Source organism: Emydura macquarii, unplaced genomic scaffold, assembly GCF_026122565.2.
Source record: "Emydura macquarii macquarii isolate MOO-44397 ecotype Brisbane River unplaced genomic scaffold, CSIRO-AGI_Emac_v2 contig_2768, whole genome shotgun sequence".
NCBI lineage: Eukaryota > Metazoa > Chordata > Testudines > Chelidae > Emydura > Emydura macquarii.
This window is the reverse complement of record NW_027132905.1, coordinates 34,274,960-34,296,623: the sequence shown is the minus strand read 5'-3', so window position 1 is coordinate 34,296,623 and position 21,664 is coordinate 34,274,960. Positions and strand designations below refer to the sequence as shown.

Sequence of the window (21,664 nt, the reverse complement as noted above, 5' to 3'; positions counted from 1 at the left end):
TTGAAATGCAACTCTGCTGCACAGAAGTTACAGATGGAAAGTGAACAAGAATACTGTTTCCAAATAAAATTGCACGTAGCTTTAGAGGCAAAAAAGTCAAGTTACCTAAACTGCATTTGATGAACATACCCTAACTCCCTGCAGAGTACCAAGGGATCTTTAATGAGCATGTGTGTCTATAAAAGCTGCAGTGACACACACAAGATATTCTTATCATTGCTTCTAATTGCAAAAGCAATTTGGAAAGCAGTAATTATTAATATTCTCTTAAATATAAAAGAAGTGATGTTGATTAAGACAAGAAATTCAAGTCAGCATTAAAAATGGCTGTAAGGTCATTTTTATTTAGGTTAAGGTTAATCTGATCAAGTACCAGCAAAACTTTAGATACCACCTAGATATACCAGTATGATTCAACAAAACAGATACTAAAAAAAATGAGATTTCTGTGAACTGCTTTGGAAATACATATTATAATTTTACACACACAGACCTACCCACATTGTAACTGTTCATTTAGGTTATCCATAAGAGCTGACAAATGGCTCAGACCAGTGGCCCATGTAGTCTAGTATATCATCTCTCAGAGTGGTCACTACCACATGGTTCAGTGAAAGGTTGTGGAAAAGTTTACCTATAGAGAAATTCTCACCTAGCTTCTGTCAGTTAGTTGTCTGCTTATGTTCTTAATGCAACATGAAGATTTGTATCCTGTGCGTGTTTTATATGCATATATAAATAAAAATGCATCTTAATTGTGGATGTTCTCATCCACAAACCTATAATTGTTTTTAAACCCTGTTAAGTTCCATATTATGCATTATATAAAAGTTCCAAATTATGCATTATATAAAAGCATTTCTTTGTACATATAAACATCCTCTCTTTTAATGTCACCGATATCCCCTTGTTTAAGTGTCAATAAAAGTACCCACTTTACTTCTCTATACCATTTATTTTATGCATCTTTTATGCCTTCTTATTCCATTCCTCTGTAACCCAAGATGTTTGCACGTCTTTTCACTCTCCTTATGTGAAGTCTCTCCACATCTCTAGTCTCCCTTTAATAAAATATTTCTATTTCTGCTAGAAAAGAAAGGAGGGGGTAAAGGTATGTTGAGGATGCTCTTCTTACACAAACCCTTATAGTGAGATGCTCACACGAACCAAGTTTAACAATACCTTTGACTGGTGAAAACATAGCAAGAATTATTAGAGGCCTTTAAGGACTGGATCAATCATGAGAGACTTTCAGTTCCATGCAATGATCCCAAACTGGTGGGCAAGATGCCAGATAGAAGGGGCAAGGAAGAGAGGAACTCAGTTATTTTACACATTTTTTTTCACTTTTTATAAAAGCAAGACAGTTCTGATGGGGAAATCACTACCACTTTGCCTGCCCAGAAATAAGACTAATCTGCAATCTCTACAACCACCTTACCTCCCCTCCCCCCAAAACTCTTCAAAGTCACAGCCAGGGCCACCCCTAACATCCCTAAACAAATTTCCATTGAGGATAACTGCTGTGACTCAGGACCTTGTGGATTTTGCAGGGAGGAAGAGGAAAAGGAAATGCGTGAAAAATAATAAAATAAGGTAAAGGGGGGTAAAAGGATAACCAGTCTCAAACAGTGATAACAGAATCTCTACTACCAGTAAAAACACTGCTAGTGGACATGTGCAACTGCAACAGCCCTGGGAAAAATAGGGTAGCAATTTAGACTCTTGCTCAGAGGCAAATGACAACTGAATAGGGCAGCCTGGGTGAGTAAAGTATCATTCATCTTCCCTCAGCAGATTCTACAGCACCCGTTAGCTCTTCTCAGGGTTGTGCTAGCAACGATGCTGGCTTAAGGATGTCTTGACACCATAAGGAATTACTTTAAAAAGCGGTTTTATTTCAGCTCTGCTCAGAACAAGAGAAAGTGGGAAGAAAAAGCAGCATTGTTAAATAGAAAAATTACAACAAACAAAAGAGAAAGACAACTCTACTCCCTCTTCCACTTTGTAATTTTTTTATTCACCACTATAAAATGTATTTAAAGTTGTATGACTGTTTTAACTCCCCTCATTTTTTTTCCACAATAGCTTTCCCTGACCAACTAACTATAAGCTTAACTTGACCATCGACATCTTTTTTATGCCCCCCCCCTTTTTTTAAATGGACTGTTTCCATCCAGAAGAAGGTCCACCATAATAAGAGAAATTTGCATTTAAGTGAGGAAAACAGAAGATGGATTAGCCAATTAAGCTAAGACATTAATCAGTGGGTTTGCACAAAATATTAGGTCCTGTCTACACCAGGGGTTGGGGGGAGGGGGAGGGGGAGGGGAAGGGGGGAGAACGTATTTTCTGAATTGGTTTCACTCTTAAAGACCAAGATGGTTTAAACACAATTTGCCTCACCAGTATGAATGAAGCATAATGGTGTTTAAAAAGTGATAGTTCTAAATCTGTTTCTTTAGAGCCAAGTTGCAACCTATTATACCCCACTTATGATGGCCCACAGCAAGCTGGTTTAAAATGTGTCCACATATATTCCCCATTTCTCATTCAGAATAGAACCTTAGTATGAATGACAATTTTGTCTCCTCCAAACTGTGGACATTCTGGATATTAATAAATGTTCCTGAAGACTTTTTAGTATAACTTGTTTGATTAAACACACGACACAAACTTAATTAATGAATGCAGCCAGCACAGATTCATTCCTGTATATAATGTGAAGTTGTGACATTTAAAAATGCATTTGCAAGTGAATTTTACAGCACCTTGCCCAAGACCAAGGCATACAATACAAGACATCTCACTGCAACCCAGGATACCTGCCACATCACAGAATGCTGCATCCTGCAACACCATCAGTACCAAAAAGAGTTTCACAGAGGGAACAGTTAAAACTTACTTCTTTGCCGAATATCTCTCAGAACCTAGTTAGAAAGGCCTTTAGTACTCATTTCTGATCTTTACTCTGCTTTCATTTTTGTTTTGCAGCTCACCTTTAACTGGAGAACCTGGTGCACAGCCTGTTTTCCTGATAAGGAGGTTGGTCCAGTAGAATGAAGCCATTCAAGTCAGACAAAAAAAATTATGAGACTAAAATATCTTACTAAATAAGAAGTTCCAGAGGGGTAGCCATGTTAGTCTGTATACAGCAAAAATGAGAATTCTGTAGCACTTAAAGCTTATGCCTGCAGAAATTAAATTTGTTGGTCTTTAAAGTGCTACAGAACTCTCATTGTTTTTACTAAATAAAGAGGAAGAAGACACGTTTATTCACTGTGTTCCACCTTGATTTACTCTTTCAGTCTTTATTTAGTAGTTTCCTTATTAAGACTAACTCAGAACTTCACTCCTGTTTAACATCTGATTAAGCACTACTTCATCATGGGCATCTCCACCACAGACATCTCCACAAAGCAACTTTTATGCTAATTTTGTCCCAACTAAGCAGCAGACTTTGCCATTCACTATCATTATGCTGCACAGGTTTCCTGGGAAATGTCCTAGTTAATCAGACTTTCTAATTAAGTAACTCCTGATCAAGATCCAAAGGCTGTATCTGTAACTCCCTTGAGATCCCCCGCTGCAGAAATCTCCTACAGAATATTTAAGCCCCACGTTGCTGCACACACCATAAGCAGTTTGTTTCAATTTAAAAAATAATAAAGGCCCAACATGAAGATCTCATAGCTTACAATCTGCCAGGCTAGAAACTATTCAGCCTCCCTAGTACAAATTTTTCCATTCTCGGTAAGCTTTTCTAAGTACTACTCACTAAATAGCCTTGTCTACACTAGCACTTGTGCCAGCAAAACTTTATGCTGCTCAGGGGCATGAAAAAAAAAAATAAACAAAAACCAGCACACACACCCCGAGAGACCTAGGTTTTGCCGGTATAAGCACTTGTGCGGACAGCGCTACGTTGGTGGGAGACATAACACAATCACACAAGCGCTTATGCTGGCAAAACAGGAGCTGGGTTTTTTCACACACCTAAGCAACAAAAGTTTTGCTGGCATAAGTGCTATGTAGACAAGGCCTAGGGAAAAAAAAGGCATTAAATACCACAGGTTTTTTAGAGGGAGTGGAGGTAAGATTAGAAAAAATGGATGTGCTACATTATGAAAATACAAAAATACTACAGAGATAACTTCATTATAAATCTGAGTGATACATTTTCATTTCAGTACTGTAATCAGAATTTGGATATCTGACTCCCAATAGCATTATCAGGAGTTGTGTAACTAAAATCTTGTTCGCTAAACTGAAAGTTTATCTATCAAGGCATACAGGTTAAATGCTACATTTGTGTTTACACATAGGCTATAGCTTCACTGCAAAGGTGTGTTTATACACTGAGATAGCTAACTCCAGAAAGCTCTCAATGTAAGGTCATAGTGGAGACATTGCACAGACGAGATTCGAAGTAAAAGCTATCTGTGCCTTGTCTCTACTAGAAAGAATCATTGAGCCCAAGAGAGCTTTGTGTTAATTCCCGCCCCAAAAACACCACTTTTTTCTCTGCAGTGAAAACAGCCACAAACTCCAGTTTCGCTTTTTCCTTCCACCCTCTAATCTTTTGAATTCTATAGAAGCAGTTTAGCAACAGATCAGTGCTATAGAAGAGAAGATAATTTATCAAAATCTAACTGTTATCCATTATTATTAATTGGATGACTAGAGCCAGGTACTGCAGTGTTTAGCCCTAGGAAATGCCAGTGATTAAAACCATTTTCAAACATGGTTACAGTACATTATATACCATTCTACTACAAGTAATATTACAACCATGCTGAGGAACTGTGCTAACACTCTAAGGGATTAGCACAGAGCAGAGGTTTCTGTTGTATAGCTGTTTAAAAAATAACAGCATTATTATTTTTTGTCCTCTGCACTGGAACACAAAACCATGGTACCTACAAGTCATACCAAAAAAATGTTTTCAAACAACCTGATGAAGTGGGTTACAGCCCACGAAAGCTTATGCCTGCAGAAATTAAATTTGTTAGTCTTTAAAGTGCTACAGGACTCATTTTTGTTTTCAAACAGTTTTAGTTAAAATTGTTCACGGCCTACATTCCTAATCCCTGCTGTTGAAGAAGGCATAATATTCTGAGTTAAAAAGTTAGTGTGTCAACTTTAAGTTTATTGTAGGTTTAGGTCAGAAGTTTAAAGCAGAAAATTCATTAGGGAAACACTTAGAGAAATTATGGGCAAAATATAGATACTGGAATTAAGATGTCACTCAAATTTTGATATACTGCTAACTTCATGCTTGAAGGGAGGTTTATATCACTAACGTTACATATCAGGGAGAGCAATGTTTACAAGTGAGAATACATTTAAACAGTTACATTTAACCGCATAACATTATTTTTAGGGTTTTTTTTTTTTTTTTTTTTTTTTTTTTTTTTAAGTATTATAACTCTTGTGTTCTGGACATAATCCCCTAAAGGCTCATATCAGCGTTCCTTCACAGAAAGACCTTTTTACTTTTATTCTCTCTCAAGATACCCTAAGATCACAGTAGCTCCAATCTTAGGAAAATGCACATTTATACAGAATTGCTCTCAGTGGTTATATACTTAGGATGCATAATCTGTTATGAATAATTAGGAGAAAGTGTAAACTGTAAAAGCCAGAGCATATATTTACAGTGTATGCTCGCTAGGTTCTCTCTATGAAAAGATAAACCTCTTTTCTCACTCCATGTTCTATGTCCTTGATTTACTGAGACACCTCACTTTATTCCCCAATGCCCTTGGGACCACTTCTTGTAGCAGCCATCCTTCTGGTGGAAGAGAACAGGATGGATTCTCCCTTTACAGTTCATTAGCAAGCAAAGATTAGTTAAACTGGTTGCTGTAATGGCAATAAACATCGCCGACCCAGAGTCACTGTTCCCTGTATGCACAGCATTCATGACAATTTGGGGAGCAAGAGACTGTTAAACCCTAGATGTTGATGAACAACAGTATTACTATGGCACTGTCTGATTGTTTATGAAACATCAATATTTAAGAATTTTTTTCCATCCAGTAAACATAATATATCTGCTTGCCAAAGGATTGGTTTTTTTTTGTTTTGGTTTTTTTTTGGGGGGGGAGGGGTTAAAAGAAGGGGGGAAATGAAAGCATTATGTATTTTTAGTAAAAATAACAAACACCACATGTCTATAGAGTCACAAATTGGGTATATTTAAGAAGTCTGCGATGAGTTGAGAACTCACATGCTTGTTACCCTGGAAATAATTTTAACGGCTAAGTCAGACGCCTGAAATACAGGAACTTGCACATGAAATGCTGATACAGATGAGCTGAAAGTCACAGAGCAGAGATAAAATATCCACCCACAAGCATCAAATTTTGCTAAACATCTCTTCCCTCACTATACAGTAAGCAAGTCTCCATGATTTACAGATACCTGTCATAGATGAAACACCTATCACATAGAAATTTGCTGAGTAGGGTCAACTGTGACAGTGTGTTTCCAAGCTACTGCTATGGAGAAGGCTAAAAACAGTGAACAGATTCTCAGCTGGTGTAAACTGGCACTGCTCCATGGAGCTATGCCAATTTACACTAGCTGAGAATGCATTCACTATTCTGTTCTTTTTTCTACAACAACATGCACAAGGTTTCAACCAGGAACACAGTCCAGAGTGGTGAACAGGCTAATACATCCAGAATGCTCCAACTTTGGAACGGTCTAGCTTTTTCAAGCTATGGAATTTACAGCCTCCACTACATTTAGGTGGGAAAGGAGAGAAGATAAATGCTTAGTTTTTCTCAATAAGATGGAGAACGCACAGAGGAATGGTACCTCGTATTTTACGATTTGGACCATGGCTCCTAACAATCGCTGAACACACTTCTCACTAGGATGAATGCTTTTCTTTTGGAAAGGAAATGCAACACACTAGATGCCCTCTGAGGTGCAGATTTGGGTCACTGCTCAAGAAACCATCTCAACAGTGCTAATCAAGACAGCTATCATCTGATTTAAAACCACCTTTTCTTGGAGAAGATTGCGGTGAATATGGAGTTAAGGCAGCTTCAGGTGCAGCTGGTGTTAAGAAACTTCTTAAATCCTTATCAGTTCTATTCAGGATTTGTAGATGACACAAGTTATTGATGTTTGTGGTACCCCAAGCAATTATACTTTCACGAAGTCCATGCTGATTTTGTTAGATCTGTCAGCAGCATCAGATACCATCAACCTTGGAGAGACAAGGTTGATGAGGTAATAGTGGACCAACATCTACTGTTGAAAGAGACAAACTTTCAAGCTTACCCAGAGCTCTTCTTCAGGTCTGGGAAAGGTACTCAGACAGTGTCATAGCTACATAGCATTCTAAGGAGTTAACACATGTTGCAAAAGGCCATTCAAGGTGAAGTGGACATGAACACCTCTGCAATTGTAAAACAAAGGAGAGTTGGTCGGTTACAGTTTGCTGTAGTGAGCCATAAATCGAGTGTCTCTACTGAATCCATGATTTTTACTATCTAGCATCAACAACACTACAAACAAGCTGGTGGGGCCGTGCATCTCTTCCTCTTAAAAGGATCTCAAATAGTGGATACCATAAGTTGCAGTCTCTTATCCCTCCCAATACATAACTGCCACTGATGACGAAGCAAGGGGTTACAAACTGCAGTGTTGGTGGCATTTCACTCAACTCCGCTGCTTTTATGTTTGTGAAGCTTGGCTCTGGGTGTGATTGAATCAGGACAAGACCAGAAACAATGCTGTTCGGTCAGGGGATTTATCCAGGAATGGAATGAAGCTGTGCCAATTTTAAGTGCAGGGTGAGGGCTGCCCTTCAGTCCTGCCCACCCCTAGAGCCGCATCAGATCCCTCAGCACTGCTGGATATGCAGGTAGCAAGGGCCCTCTGTGCCAAACCAAGAGACTGCCACATCTTCTCGCTGCTATGGGCCTGCTACAGCTCTGCTCGGCGTTGCAGGCCATGCTACTGTAAAGTGCCTTACTTGGTGAGGTCCTTGGCAGGGCGTTCCAATCGCTATCCACCTCCGCCTGCGATGCCCTGCAGCCTCCGGGGGGCGGAGGTCCGGTAGCCCTGGCGACAGCTGAATGCTGCTGACCGTGCCACCCCCGGCGGTCTCAGAACGGAGCTTGCTCAAGCTCCAAGCCTGTCCCTTCCTGTACTCGCTCCCGCGGAGATGAAATGCCGCGCTCCCGCCTGGCCTAGCCCCCCGGCCAGCCGCTCAGGTCACGGAGCCAGTGGGCTGCTGCCTGCTCCTCTCCCCACGGAACCGGTGAGGGGCCGCCTAGCCCTTCCCTTCCCTTCCCTTCCCCCAAGGCCACCTAGCGCAGCCCCCCTACGCGTCCCCGGGACCCTACAGCCCAGCCCCCAAGAAACCGGACCCCTCCGCAGCTAAGGGGAGCTACTCACCAGCAGACACAAAGCAAAGCGAAGCAAAGCGAAGCGACCTTTTTAATGGCGGCAGCACCGCGGCGCAGGGAACCGGAGAACGGGAAGACGGAGAACGGGGGTGGGTCGAAGCTCGCCGCAGCCAATCGCAGCCCGCGGGCATCTTTCGAACACCAGACCCAGCCCTTCAGTCAGGAGAGGGCCGATCTAAGGGCCAATCAGCGCCTCAGCACCTGGCGCAGGCGCACAACAAGGCGGGGTTCAGCCAATCAGTGAGCAGCGCAGCCCCCCAAAAGCAAACAAAACAGAAGCGGGAGCCCGCGAGGCCAGAGGGTGATAAAGGGGGGCCGGGAGCGCGCAGACGGAATGTTTCGGCCGGGAACTTCCCGCGCCCCCCCTCCGCCTACTTCGGTTACCTCAGCGCACGGCCGGTGGGGCTCGACACTTCAGCAGAGCTCGCCAGCTCCCCCCTTCTGCTGCCAGTCACCACCCGCGCGCTCCCGGCAGCGGACACGCCCCCTGGCGTGCGCGCTCTCTGCAGCTGACTAGTTCTTAAAGAGACAGTGACTGACTGACTGACTGAGGGAGCCCCCTTGGCTTCTGCTTGGGCGGGGTTGTCTAAACCCAGGCACGGAACGGCACGGGAGTGGAAAGGCCGCAGCAGGCCGGCCTCAGCCAGCGTCTCGCCTGAATGTTAAAGTCTAGCGACGGCCGGGCCCGCGCCTCCTCGCTGGAGAGAATCGGGTCATTCGCGGCCTGGAAACGAGCCTGCCCCGCTCGTGAAGGGCGGGTAAGGCGCAGAGCCGTCACCAGGGCACCAGCTGCCCGGACCCCCGGGAGAGAAGCGAGCAGGCCCGAGGCAAGCACCCTGAGCGGAAGGAAACAGTGTACGGTGCAAGGCAGGGGCCGGAGTCCGACCCTGTCCTCACCTCGGTGTAAATCTCAGCTCAGCAACGCCCCCAGCGTCACACCGCGATTCCGGATTCATGCTGAATAAACGTCCCACCCCCACAGCAGGGGAATGGTCAAATAGCCTAACATGCATGGAGTGGGCCTTGGGAGAGGGGGTAAAACTCTCCCATCTCCTCTCGTGGTAGCACAGGTGACATAACAAGGTGAAAGGCAGGAACAAGACTAGTCAATGGGGAGAATACATGTGACTTCTGTGCCAAGGGGAAGAAGAGAGAATAGTGGCTAATAGGTGTATGGACCGGAAGCAACCCCTATGCATGCGTTTACACTTACTCCAGCCCTCCCACAGCCTGCATGAGCTGGTGTAATCCCCAATTTGGGGGCTGCAGCCACTTGTATCAGGGCTGAATTTGGGCCACAAAGACTGTCAAACCAATTTAAATTACATACCCACTGAAAGCCAATGAGTTCCACTACTTTGCCATTTACATCCAACATATATCTTAAACCACTATTTAGGTCACTGTTGACTTACAACCAAGGAGGACTCATTCTGAAAACTGTGGTCATTCATTGTTTACAAAAGGTATAGACAGAAACCCCACTTCACTGTGTTGCAAGGCTGCCTGGACATCAAAGGTTTGTTCTTCAATTGGATTTACAGCTAGCAAGTGACATGAAGGGGAACTTTCTACAAGTATGTTAGTAACAAGAAGGTGGTCAGGGAGAATGGAAGCCCTTTACAGAATGGGGGAGACAATCTAGTGACAGATGATGTAGAAAAAGCTAAGGTACTCAATGCTTTTTTTGCCTCTGTCTTCACAGACAAGGTCAGCTCCCAACCTACTGCACTGGGCAGCACAGTGTGGGGAGGAGGTGAGCAGCCCTCAGTGGTGAAAGAAGTTCAGGACTATTTAGACAAGCTGGACATACACAAATCCACGGATCTGGATGCAATGCATCTGAGGGTGCTGAGGCTGATGTGATTGCAGAGCCATTGGTCATTATCTCTGAAAACTCGTGGTGATTGGGGGAAGTCCCAGACGATTGGAAAAAGACAAATATCATGCCCATCTTCAGAAAAGGGAAGGAGGAGGATCTGCGAAACTACAGACCAGTCAGCCTCACCTCAGTCCCTGGAAAAATCATGGAACAGCTCCCCAAGGAATCCATTTTGAAGCACTTGGAAGAGAGGAAGGTGATCAGGAACAGTCAGCATGGATTCACCAAGGGCAAGTCATGTCTGACCAACCTGATTGCTGTCTATGATGAGATAACTGGCTCTGTGGATGTGGGGAAAGCGCTGGATGTGATATACCTTGACTTTAGCAAAGCTTTTGATATGGTCTCCCACAGTATTCTTATCAGCAAGTTAAAGAAGTATGGGTTCGATGAATGGGCTATAAGAGGGATATAAAGCTGGCTAGATCATCGGGTTCAACAGGTAGTGATCAACGCCTCAATATCTAGTTTGCAGCCGGTAACAAGCGGAGTGCCCCAGGGGTTGGTCCTGGGACCAGTTTTATTCAACATCTTCATTAATGATCTGGAGGATGGGGTGGATTGCACCCTCAGCAAGTTTGCAGATGACATTAAGATGAGGGGAGTGGTAAATATGCTGGAGAGCAAGGATGAGATACAGAGTGACCTAGATAAATAAGAGGACAGGGCCAAAAGAAATCTGATGAAGTTCAACAAGGACAAGTGCAGAATCCTGCACTTAGGACGGAAGAATACCATGCACTGCTACAGACTGACTAGGCAGCAATTCAGCAGAAAAAGACCTGAGGGTTACAGTAGACAAGAAGCTGGATATGAGTCAACAGTGTGCCCTTATTGCCAAGAAGGCTAATGGCATATTGGGCTGCATTAATAGGAGCATTGCTAACAGATCGAGTCCTGCTTTGAGCAGTGATTATTCCCCTTGTATTTGGCACTGGTGAGGCCTCATTTGGAATACTATGTTCAGTTTTGGGCCCCCCATTACAGAAAGGATGAGTACAAATTGGAAAGAGTCCAGCAGAGGTCAACAAAAATGATTAGGGGCTGAAGCACATGACTTATGAGAAGAGGCTGAAAGAACTAAGCTTGTTTAGCCTGCAGAAGAGAAGAATGAGGGAGGATTTGATAGCAGTTTTTAACTACCTGAATGGGAGTTCCAGGGAGGATGGAGCTAGGCTGTTCTCAATGGTGGCAGATGACAGAACAAGGAGCAATGTCTCAAGTTGCAATGGGGGGGGGGGGAGGTCTAGGTCGGATATTAGGAAAATCTTTTTCACTAGGAGAGTGGTGAAGCAGTAGAATGGATTACTTAGGGAGGTGGTGGAATCTCCATCCTTAGAGGTTTTTAAGGCCTGGCTTGACAAAGCCCTGGCTGGAATGATTTTGTTGTGGTTGGTCCTGCTTTGAGCAGGGAATTGGACTAGATGACCTCCTGAGGTCCCTTTCAACCCTAATCTATGAATTTTGTCTAATTCATTTTTAATTTGCATGCCTGTTTTTCCCCCATTAGCTCTGGTTACCATCATCTGAAAACATGGTGCTACTACTATGTTAGAGTGGTGATAAACAGACCTGGCTCACGTCATCTTTAATAAGTTGTCTCTGAAAGAAAAATCCCAAATGTTCGACACTTCAAATATACATTTGAGTTCTGGGTCTATCGTCCTACTGCAGCTGCACAGCATCACCCTACCTATTGCTCCATCCCCTATCTCTGCCTGTGTGTTATCCAAGAACCTCTCCTTGCTGTTCATGAATTTATACCATCCTTCATGCCAGTTCCAATGCCATTTGGGAACAGCCTCCTACCTTACAGGTAGGAAACTCCCTCAAAAAAACAATTCCCATCTGATTTGTTAAATGTCCCCACCATCAGCTCTGTGTTGGTTCTGAATCACATTGTCCTCTGTTATACCCAGGTGTGCCTTTAGATGCCAAGCCTCTCATGCAAGGGACTTTATTTGGGTGGCAAAGTTTAACATTTATTTTGCAGCAAATACACTTATAGTGGCATGTGGAGCAAAGCCAGTTATACTACAAAATCATCAGTGATGTGCACTGTATTCAACATACACCTTTGGGGTTGTTGCCCACACTCAAGATAGCCGCTATAGGATGTTTCCAGTCAAGGGAAGCCAACCTCGTTGACACATCCTCTTTGCAGCTCAATGATCTTCCTGTTGCAAGCTGAGAATTGTAGTTTTCTATCAGGAAATATGCCTACAAGTTCCTGCTTGTAGGAAGGGTCAGATTTTTTGATTTCCTACAGACACAGAATTGTTAGACGGGGAGAGAAAGTTACATGAGAAACGGGTGGTTAGATCGAAAAAAGATTATGCTCAGTGATGTAGCGGCGTTTGAACAGCATTTGTGAGTCAACATACAGGTGGTGCATTATACGACAAAAGGAAGGTGGTTTTTTTAAAAAAACCGGGGCCCAGTGTATCCCAAGACATTTTTCATCCTGCTGCACGATGAGCATTACTATGGGGTTTTGGATGTGAAAAGTTGTTTGGTGTGAAAAATTATTGCGAGTTTTGCCATGTGGTGTACAGTCATGACCACTCTTGCAGGTACTGTTGCCGCCTTTGCTTGAGCATGACATGCTTTGACAGTATGGGTGTGCAACTGAGGTGTCCTAGCTGCAGACTGTATTGTTGGTCCAAAGAGTGTTTAGACGGCCATGTAGATGCTGCATCAAAAAAACAAGTCGAATGCCTGTCTAAAACTTTGACACTTATCACAAAATCTTACATGGACAAGGGTCACAGGTGCAAAGGGAGGCGTTGTAAGTAGTATCAAGGTGTGTAGACAGTCACTTGTGTTTTATGGACAACATTAGAAAGCCCGAATTGTCAGAAAAGTATATTTTTTTACGATTTTGAATGCATGCAGGAGATAGGGTTGCATGTGCCCAATTACATTTATGCTATGTCTCTAAAGCCGGAAAAATCCTGGGAATTTAAGGGCGGTGAGTGTCTTTCTATCTTTGCTAATACCTTCATCAACAAAAAGTTTCGGGACTACACGTTCATAGCGCACAATTCCAAAGCTTACAACGTGTACTTTGTCGTCAGACAGTTACTGAAGGAAAAGATGTGCATAGAGGTGATAACTTCCACGCACTTACTTACTGCCCTTAGTTAAGGCCCTGGGTGTCCGTTTTATAGACTCTTTAAACTTCCTGCCCATGAAGCTTAGCAAGCTCCCGCAGGCTATGGGGTTCGAAGGTTGCAAAGGGTATTTCCCACTTCTTTTTTTTTTTTTTTTTTTTTTTAAACACTTTAGGAAACCAAAATTACGTGGGGCCTGTGCCCAGGATGGAGCACTACGGCATCGACAGCATGATGCCCCAGGAGAAAGTGGAATTTCTCGACTGGTACCGGGACAACTGAAATGAGACATTTGACTTGCAGAAAGCGCTCATGTATTATTGTCAGCAGGATGTCAAAATTCTGAGATGGGTCTGTACCCTGTATAGAGAAGAGATCATGAAAATGACAGAGACGGTAGATATTGTTGAGAGAGGCCCTGATAAATTCATGGAGGTAAAATTGTGTATAGATCCTTTCCGGCCATGTACAGATTTATGTTTTTAGTGTCTAACATGGTAGTTCTTCTCCCTCCCGACAACTATCACAGGCAGAAAAAGAGCTATTCGACCCCGTCTATTCAGTGGCTATTGTATATCACTCACAAAGAAAATATAGAGCTACATCATGCGTTACAGGATGGGGAATTACAGATAGGCCCCTACTTTCTAGACAGTTATGCCATCATTGACGGGGTATGCACGGCCTTTGAGTTTAATGGGTGTTTTTTCCACGGCTACGTCACCTGTTACCATGAAAAAGCACTGAACCCTATGACAGGGATGACTTTTGGGTTTCTTTATTACAAGATGCAGCTCAAGACCGACTATCTGAAAAGACTGGGGTATGTAGTCAGGACTCTGGGGACACGAGTGGGAGGTGATGAGAGAAACAGATAGGACGCTTGCAGATTTCTTATACAAAGCACAATTGCCTCAGCCTCTCGTCCCTAGGAATGCTCTTTTTAAGGGTAGGACTAACGCCATCGGTCTATATTACAAACCTAACTCCAGTGAAAAAATCCACTATTACGATTTTACCAGCCTGTACCCTTTCGTAAACAAAACCGAAGAATACCCATTGGACACCCTGATATTGTTTATGACAAATTTGGACCTCCCGCAAATTATTTTGGAATTGTGAAAGTTAAAGGGTACCCCCTGTGAGGTCTCTTTTTCCCATTGTTATCTGTCAGCTTGGGTGGCAAACTTATGTTTACGCTATGCCGAACCTGTGCAGAAACCGAGCAGCGGGAGACATGCGCCCACACTGACGAGGAGCGGCCCTCCTGGGGACTTGGTGCTCGGTGGAACTGAACACAGCTGTAGTGAAGGAGTACGCGATGGCAAAAGTCTACGAAATCTGGCATTTTGAAGAAAAATCTGACAAACTCTTTTCAGAGTACATAAAGTTACACCTGTGTCAGAAACAAGAGGCTTTGGGGCATCCCAGCTAGTGCATGGATGAAGCAAAACAAAATAAGTACATTAATGATTTCTATCGGAAAGAAGAGGTGCGTTTACGCCAACACGAGATCAGGCTGAACCCCACTAAGCGTCAAATGGCTAAACTGTTTTTAAATTCTATGTGGGTAAATTTGGCCAAAGAACAAACCTGCCTAAGACCAGCATCATGAGAGACCCTGACAAACTCTTTCAATACCTATTTTCCCCCCATTATGAGGTTTCATCCTGCGACTTTATCGATGATGAAACAGTGGGTGTGGCTTGAAAGCACGCAAAAGACCACTACTCAGTCTCCGGCAATACCAACGTCTTCATTGCCTGTTTCAACACCACTTATGCCTGCTTGGAACTATACAACTTGCTAGACAGGCTGCAAGAGCGGTGCCTGTACCACAACACAGACTCGGTGATATTTGTGAAAAGGGAGAGTGACTGGAGCCCCCCTCTGGGGGATTATTTAGGGGACCTCACAAGTGAGATCCCGCCAGATCAGCACATCACGGAGTTTGTGTCAGCTAGTCCAAAAATGTTCGGGTACAAGCTGTCGGGAGGAAAGTCCTCTATGAAAGTCAAAGGGATTACCCTGAACGTAGCAAACTGTGAAAAGATCTGGTCCTGGACTATAGTGCAGACCTGGGAGAAAACACCCCAAAAAAGATAAAGGTGCAGCAGCCCTCCATCGTAAGGAACAAAAATCAGTGGCAAATAGAGACAAAAACCCTTAAGAAAATGCAAAAAGTCATTTACAACAAGAGGGTCCTCAGAGAAGGGTTTAAAACGCTGCCCTACGGTTTTTGAAAAATGGATACGTGGTAGAAAAACTCCTTTTCTGTAATTCTCTCAGAGTCTAGCAACTGCAGGAAAAGTTACTTTATAAAAAAAATATGCTGGATAACGCCGAGTGAACGTTGTGTGTTATGCCTGAGAACATTGTGTGGTGTTACAGTTGCTGGCAGCCTCTGTATAAAGAACTGCTCGGTAAATATCCTTTTATCAATTTTGTGGAGGGGCTGCCTGATGCTTTTGACAATGACTGGTTGTTTCCTACCAATAAAGTAAATATGATTATCGTAGATGATCTGATGAACTCTGCATGTGAAAGCGATGAAATTGAGAGAGCCTTTTCCAAGTACGTGCATCACAGGAACCTGAGCATTATGTATATAGTTCAGAATGTATTTTGTCAGGGAAAAAAGAGTTGCACGATTAACCTAAATGCCAATTACATGGTCCTGTTAAAAAACCCCACGGATAAATTACAAATCGTTACGCTCACCCGGCAAATGTACCCTGGCCAGACACAATTCTTTCTAGACGCTTTTGAGGATGCTACCAAAAGACCTTACGGCTACCTGGTGGTGGATTTAAATGCTTCTACACCAGAGGCTTCTAGACTAAGAACCGGTCTTTTCCCTCCAGACTGGCCAGCGGTTTATACTTTGAAAAGAATAACAGGTGGGTATAAAAAGAGATGAATATTCGGTCAGTCCTTTTTAACTGCAGGGGCTGCCGACCGAAAACATATCTAGCTGCATGAAAAGAAACCGGATCCTTTTAAAATTACTTAGCAAATCGTCCCTGCAGTAAAGGAAGGCTATACTGTGTTCGGTTTGTGGTCGGTGCATTCCTGATTGGGAGACAGGTCAAAGGCAAACAAGGTATAACCCAGTGCAAATTCCACAGTCGATTAGCAGTGCACGATATTTCATGTGTTTACCAGCTGTTTGTACAGTTTCATATACTCCCTCACACAGCGCCTGACCTCAAAGTCCGGTTGCAGAGGCTTGGTTGGTATCTGTTCAGTATCCACGTACAAGGCCACAAAATTAATATCGTAATGTTTAAAGTGAAAGGGGTTTTTAGCGTAACTTCCGCTGAGGGTGTCATTATCCACAAACCCTAGGACAAGCATTTTGGGTAACTGTCCCAAGAACAGGTTCTCCTGGTTACTGATCCTGCTGCCTGCGGGGATGCTAAACACTTTCATTCCCACACGGTCCACGACTTATTTAGCATTAGCAGTAAGCAGGGCCTCCGCGTGCCCCAGGCAGACGCCCAGGGCCACCCCTACTTTCTTCACAAAAAGGGATGCTGATACAATGCTCATTTATAGCCTTCGGCCACATTGCCCATTAAGCAGAAGGTGTTTTTATTACACGTCAGTTTAATTTTCACATCCACGCCATTCAACAAAAATTTTTCTTGAAAAAACAGGTCACTGTGTAGATGGCCCAGCAGCTCTATTGTCCTGCTCAGGGTTGTCAGATTTGCCTGCCTCACAAACCCTAGATTCTCACCATCCAGCTCTGTTCCTTTGTGTTGTCTGGGGGTGTCTTTGTAAAAGAGGCCAGTGTTGGAGGCCCAGTACAGTTTGAGTTGCTTGACCACTGTCCTACAGGCCTAGCATAGCTTCAGTTGCTTGCTTGGCTGTTCTGACCCCTGTAGCATGACATCTTCCAGTTGGCAGAGACCGAATCACCTTATAGATGTCTCAGTTTCTGCATAGCACGGCACATAAGACAAAATACAGATAATGTATACTTGCAGCTGCACATAGATAACAGTGATAGGAACAACAAGTTATCTTTTTGAGTCCTCAGTTTGAAAGCCTTGCAGATTTTACACTTATCCTTTCTGACGGCTTCTCCCAAGCACTTAAGACAGCTGTTTGCAGGGTCGCTGAGTGGGAAGGCCTTCCCGCAGGAGGCACATGGCTTGAAGCCTGGCGACGGGCATGCCCCGGCCGCGCAAAGTCCCGGCCGCGCAAAGTCCCAGCTGCGACTGCCTTATCTCTAACTACACTTAACAACTACTTAACTAACTAAAAACTAAACACAGAACAAACAAGTCCAAAGAAGGGGAATAGTATTTGCTGCAAGCAAGGCTAATTCCAGCAACCATCGCGGGAGGAAAGAAGGAACTGAGGGGGTGTAGGGCCACCAGTGCCTCATATACCATGGCATGTGCGTGTGGTTCCAGGGGGCGCTGCAGCCGGCCCTACAGGATCTGCTACGGGGAAAAATATTCCGGGTAACCGTGCACGGAGGCGTGCACACACCTATAGTAGAATGGACATGAGCAAGCACTCAAAGAAGAACCACTTTCGGAAGGAAAGCTGGGTGCAGTCGCAGAAAAACCTTGTCTTTGAAAAAGACTGTATAAGGGAGCTCCGATATCAGGGATTTGAGCTCCAAAACCCTTCTGGCTGACATAATGGCCACTAGGAAGGCTACATTCCATGACAGGAGAGAGCATGTCACCAATGGCTCAAACGGTGGTTTCATTAATGCTGATAGTACCAAATTAAGGTCCCATTAGGGAACTAGCTGGTGAATTTGAAGGAACAGCCTGTTGAAGCCCTTGAGGAAGCAACTTACTGTATGGTTCATGAAGATTGAGCGACCAGCCACATATGGATGAAAAGCTGACATTGCAGCTAAGTGGACCATAATAGATTATACTGAAAGACCCTGATGTTTAAGATGTAACAGATAGTCCGGGATGAGAGGTATAGCTGACATCTCTGGAGAAGTGCCTTTCTGCATGGACCAGATAGAGAATCTCTTCCATTTTGCTAAGTAGGTAGCCCTAGTGGAGACCTTTCTGCTTCCCTGACCTGCTCTGAGCATTCCAGCTCTTGTGGGTTCAGCCACGGAGTTTCCATGCTGTCAGGTGTAGTGATTGCAGGTTTGGATGATGAAGGAGGCCGTGATCCTGAGTAATGAGGTCTGGTACCAACAGGAGACTGATAGGGGCTTCCACTGATAGCTTGAGAAGCGTGGTGTACCAATGTTGGCGCAGCCATGCTGGGGCTACCAAGATTATTGTCAACCTGTCCTTCATGACCTTTAGAAGTACCTTGTGCACCAGAGATATCGGAGGAAAGGTATAGAATAGGTGCCCCATCCATGGGATGAGGAACACACCTGTGATGGACACTGGACTGTGGTTCTGGAAAGAGCAGAACAGTGTGCACTTCCTGTTGGATTTCATCACAAACAGATCTATCTGGGGAATCCTCCAGCTTCGGAAGATGTTGTTTGTCACATCTGGGAGGAGAGACCACTCATGGGCAGATATCATCCTGCTGAGGTAGTCTGCGAGCATGTTCTGTGACCCGGGCTTCTACATGTATTGCGTGGTCTATACAAAAGTGCCAAAGGTCAAGGGCTTCCTGACATAGGAGAGAGGAGCGAGCACAACCCTGTCTGTTTATATAGAACATCACAATCATGTTGTCTGTCCATACAGCGATGCACTTGCCCTTCAAATGAGCCTCGAAGGCTTGACAGGCTAGATGTACCGCTCTTAGATCCCTCACATTGATGTGGGAGGACAACTTGTCCTGAACTCTTGGGTTCAGCCCTTGGGTCCTGAGGTGACCTAGATGGGCCCCCAGCCTGTGTTCGAAGCGTCCGTCACTAGGGTCAGGGTGGGAGACGGCCTTAAAAATTGGATTCCTGTGCATATCTGATGCTGGTCTAGCTACCAGTGGAGGATTTCCAACATTGATGCCAGGATTGCAACCACCTACTCTATGCAATTCCGGGATGGTCGGTAGACTGAGGCCATCCATGACTGTAAAGGTCTAAGGCACAGTCTGGTGAGGCCACGTAAGTATAGTCTGCTAGGTGGCCCAACAGCCTCAGGCAGTTTAGTAGTGACCATGGGGGTGACATTTCCACTCCTCTATGATGGAAACTATGGACCGGAATCATCACTCTGGAAGAAAAGCCCTGGCTTGGTTCGAGCCTATAACTGCCCCTATGAGTTCTACCCTTTGTATGGAGGTCAGGACTGACTTTTGTGAGTTGATCAGAAGGCCTAGTCTAGCAAACATGTTTTATGAATTATGTCTGATTCCACTTGCCTGGAGCGATCCCTGATCAACCAATCGAGCAAATAGGGGTAGACCTGTATCTTCCGCTTTGTGAGGAATGCGGCTACTACTGCCATACACTTTGTGAAGACTCTGGGAGCTGTAGAGAGGCCAAACAGCAGTACTGAAAACTAGTATAGGGAGCGATTGACCACAAATCGGAGGAATCTCCTCTGTCTCAGGATCTCTTCCACTGCTCCCACTTATAAGAGCTGCTGTACTTCTGAAATCAGAAGTTGCTTGTGACAGGGGTCTCTGAAGAGGGACGGGGAGTGTGGGGGCATGAGGGTGGGAGGGAGCTGAATTGGATGGAGCATCCCAGTTCTACCATGAGTAGTTCCCAGCTGTCCAATGTAATGTGGGCCCCACGCATGCTAGCAGTGGGATAAGCGGTTTGAAAATAAAAGGGATGGAGGATCCAGAGTCTGGATTGGTATGCCATCCTTGGGCGCATCCTGAAAAGATAGGTTTTAGCCCTTGGGCGTTGTTTTGTTGAGCCTCCACTATGGCCGCAGGGAGCCTGATAAGGCCTTTTCCTGTTATTCCTGTCCCTCCTGTGACTTTTATCCTGTCTCTGGTGGGGTGGTAGAACCGAGGAAGTGTTTGAGACCTGAAATGCCTCCTCTGGGGTGCTTCCGTATGCAGACTCAGGTATTTGAGGGTAGCCCTGGAGTCTTTGAGACTGTGCAGTTTCAAGTCCATTTGGTCCGAAAATAAAGACTGGCCCTCAAAGGGGAGGTCCTGCACAGTCTGTTGGACCTCATGGGGAAGGCCCAAGGCCTGTAGCCATGAGCTGCAGCACATCGTTACCCCCGAGGCCATGATGTGGGCTGCCTTGTTGGCCGCCTCCAGTGCCCCTTATAATGAGGCTCTCTCTGTTGTCTTGCCCTCCTCCACTAGGGCCGCAAATTCTTTGTTGGAGTCGATGGAATAGACTCCGTGAATTTTATCATGGACCCCCAGATGTTAAACGTATATCTGCTTAGAATTGCCTGCTGATTGGGTACTCTAAATTGCAGGCTCCTGGTGGAATACACCTTCCTGCCAAAAAGATCCATTATCTTAGCCTCCTTGGCTTTAGGTGTAAGGCCCTATTTCCCCCGTCTCTCTTTTTTGAGACTCAAGAGGAGGGTTAGTATAGAGGCACTCAAAGTTCTTTGAGGGAGTGAGATACTTCTGCTCTACCTTCTTGGCAATCGGGAATCAAGGCAGGGGTTTGCCACAATGCCTTCATGTTCTTGTCCATTTTTTTTTATTATTTGGCAAGGCCACCCTGGCCGGACCTGATAGTGACAGAATATACATCATTGGGTCTCCTCCACCTTCCAAGTCTTCCTCAACCTGGAGCCCCAGGTTTTGGGCAACATTAGGCTATAGGTCCTTGTGTGCCCTACTGTCTTCTATTGTGGATGCCAGGGAGGTGCCCGCAACTGCCTCATCCAGAGAAGAGGTAGATAATTCCCTTATCAGGACAATCTGCTGTCCCTCGGTACCCAGGGGATCTCACGGTGCTGGGAACTCTGGTTCCGCGACGGTACTGGTGGTCTCAGGCTTGACATCGGTGCCAGTGCCAAAGTCGGTGAACTGTTCATGCTCGGTGCCAGTGTCAACATCCAGACAAGAAAAAATGTCTCTGACCTGGCCTGGTGGTACCTGCTCACTGATGCCATAGCTAGGGACCGTCTAGAGTGAGGCCCTTGGACTTGATGAAAAGCCTATGGGGTCCAAAAGAGCCACTGAGTCAGGGCCTGCCATGGCATAGAGAAGGGCTGAACTGGCTCTGATACCGTTCTCTGTCCCGGTGCCAGCTCCTGTGCGAAGCATAGGATTCTGCCTCTGAGTCAGATCCTGAGTGCTCACTTCTAGGAGACCATGGTGGTGTGGTGCCCCTTGGTGTCGGTGATCAGTGCCGAGGC

The 21,664-nt window shown here is 44.8% G+C and overlaps 1 protein-coding gene across 4 annotated transcripts in view; it reads right to left on the bottom strand.

The window, feature by feature from the left end:
• HP1BP3 (heterochromatin protein 1 binding protein 3) overlaps positions 1 to 8,924 on the bottom strand; it is a 63,501-nt gene extending 54,577 nt beyond the window's left edge. The window contains exons 1-2 of one of the 4 annotated variants that reach the window (XM_067566993.1): positions 8,419 to 8,478; positions 7,297 to 7,414 (exon numbers count right to left, since the gene is read on the bottom strand). The gene's annotated coding sequence lies outside the window, so the exon portion shown is untranslated. Of the gene's footprint in view, positions 1 to 7,296; positions 7,415 to 8,418; positions 8,512 to 8,813 lie in introns of those variants that run through there. The other 3 variants (XM_067566996.1, XM_067566997.1, XM_067566995.1) reach the window with 3 other exon arrangements.
• Between the last annotated feature and the right edge of the window lie 12,740 nt (positions 8,925 to 21,664).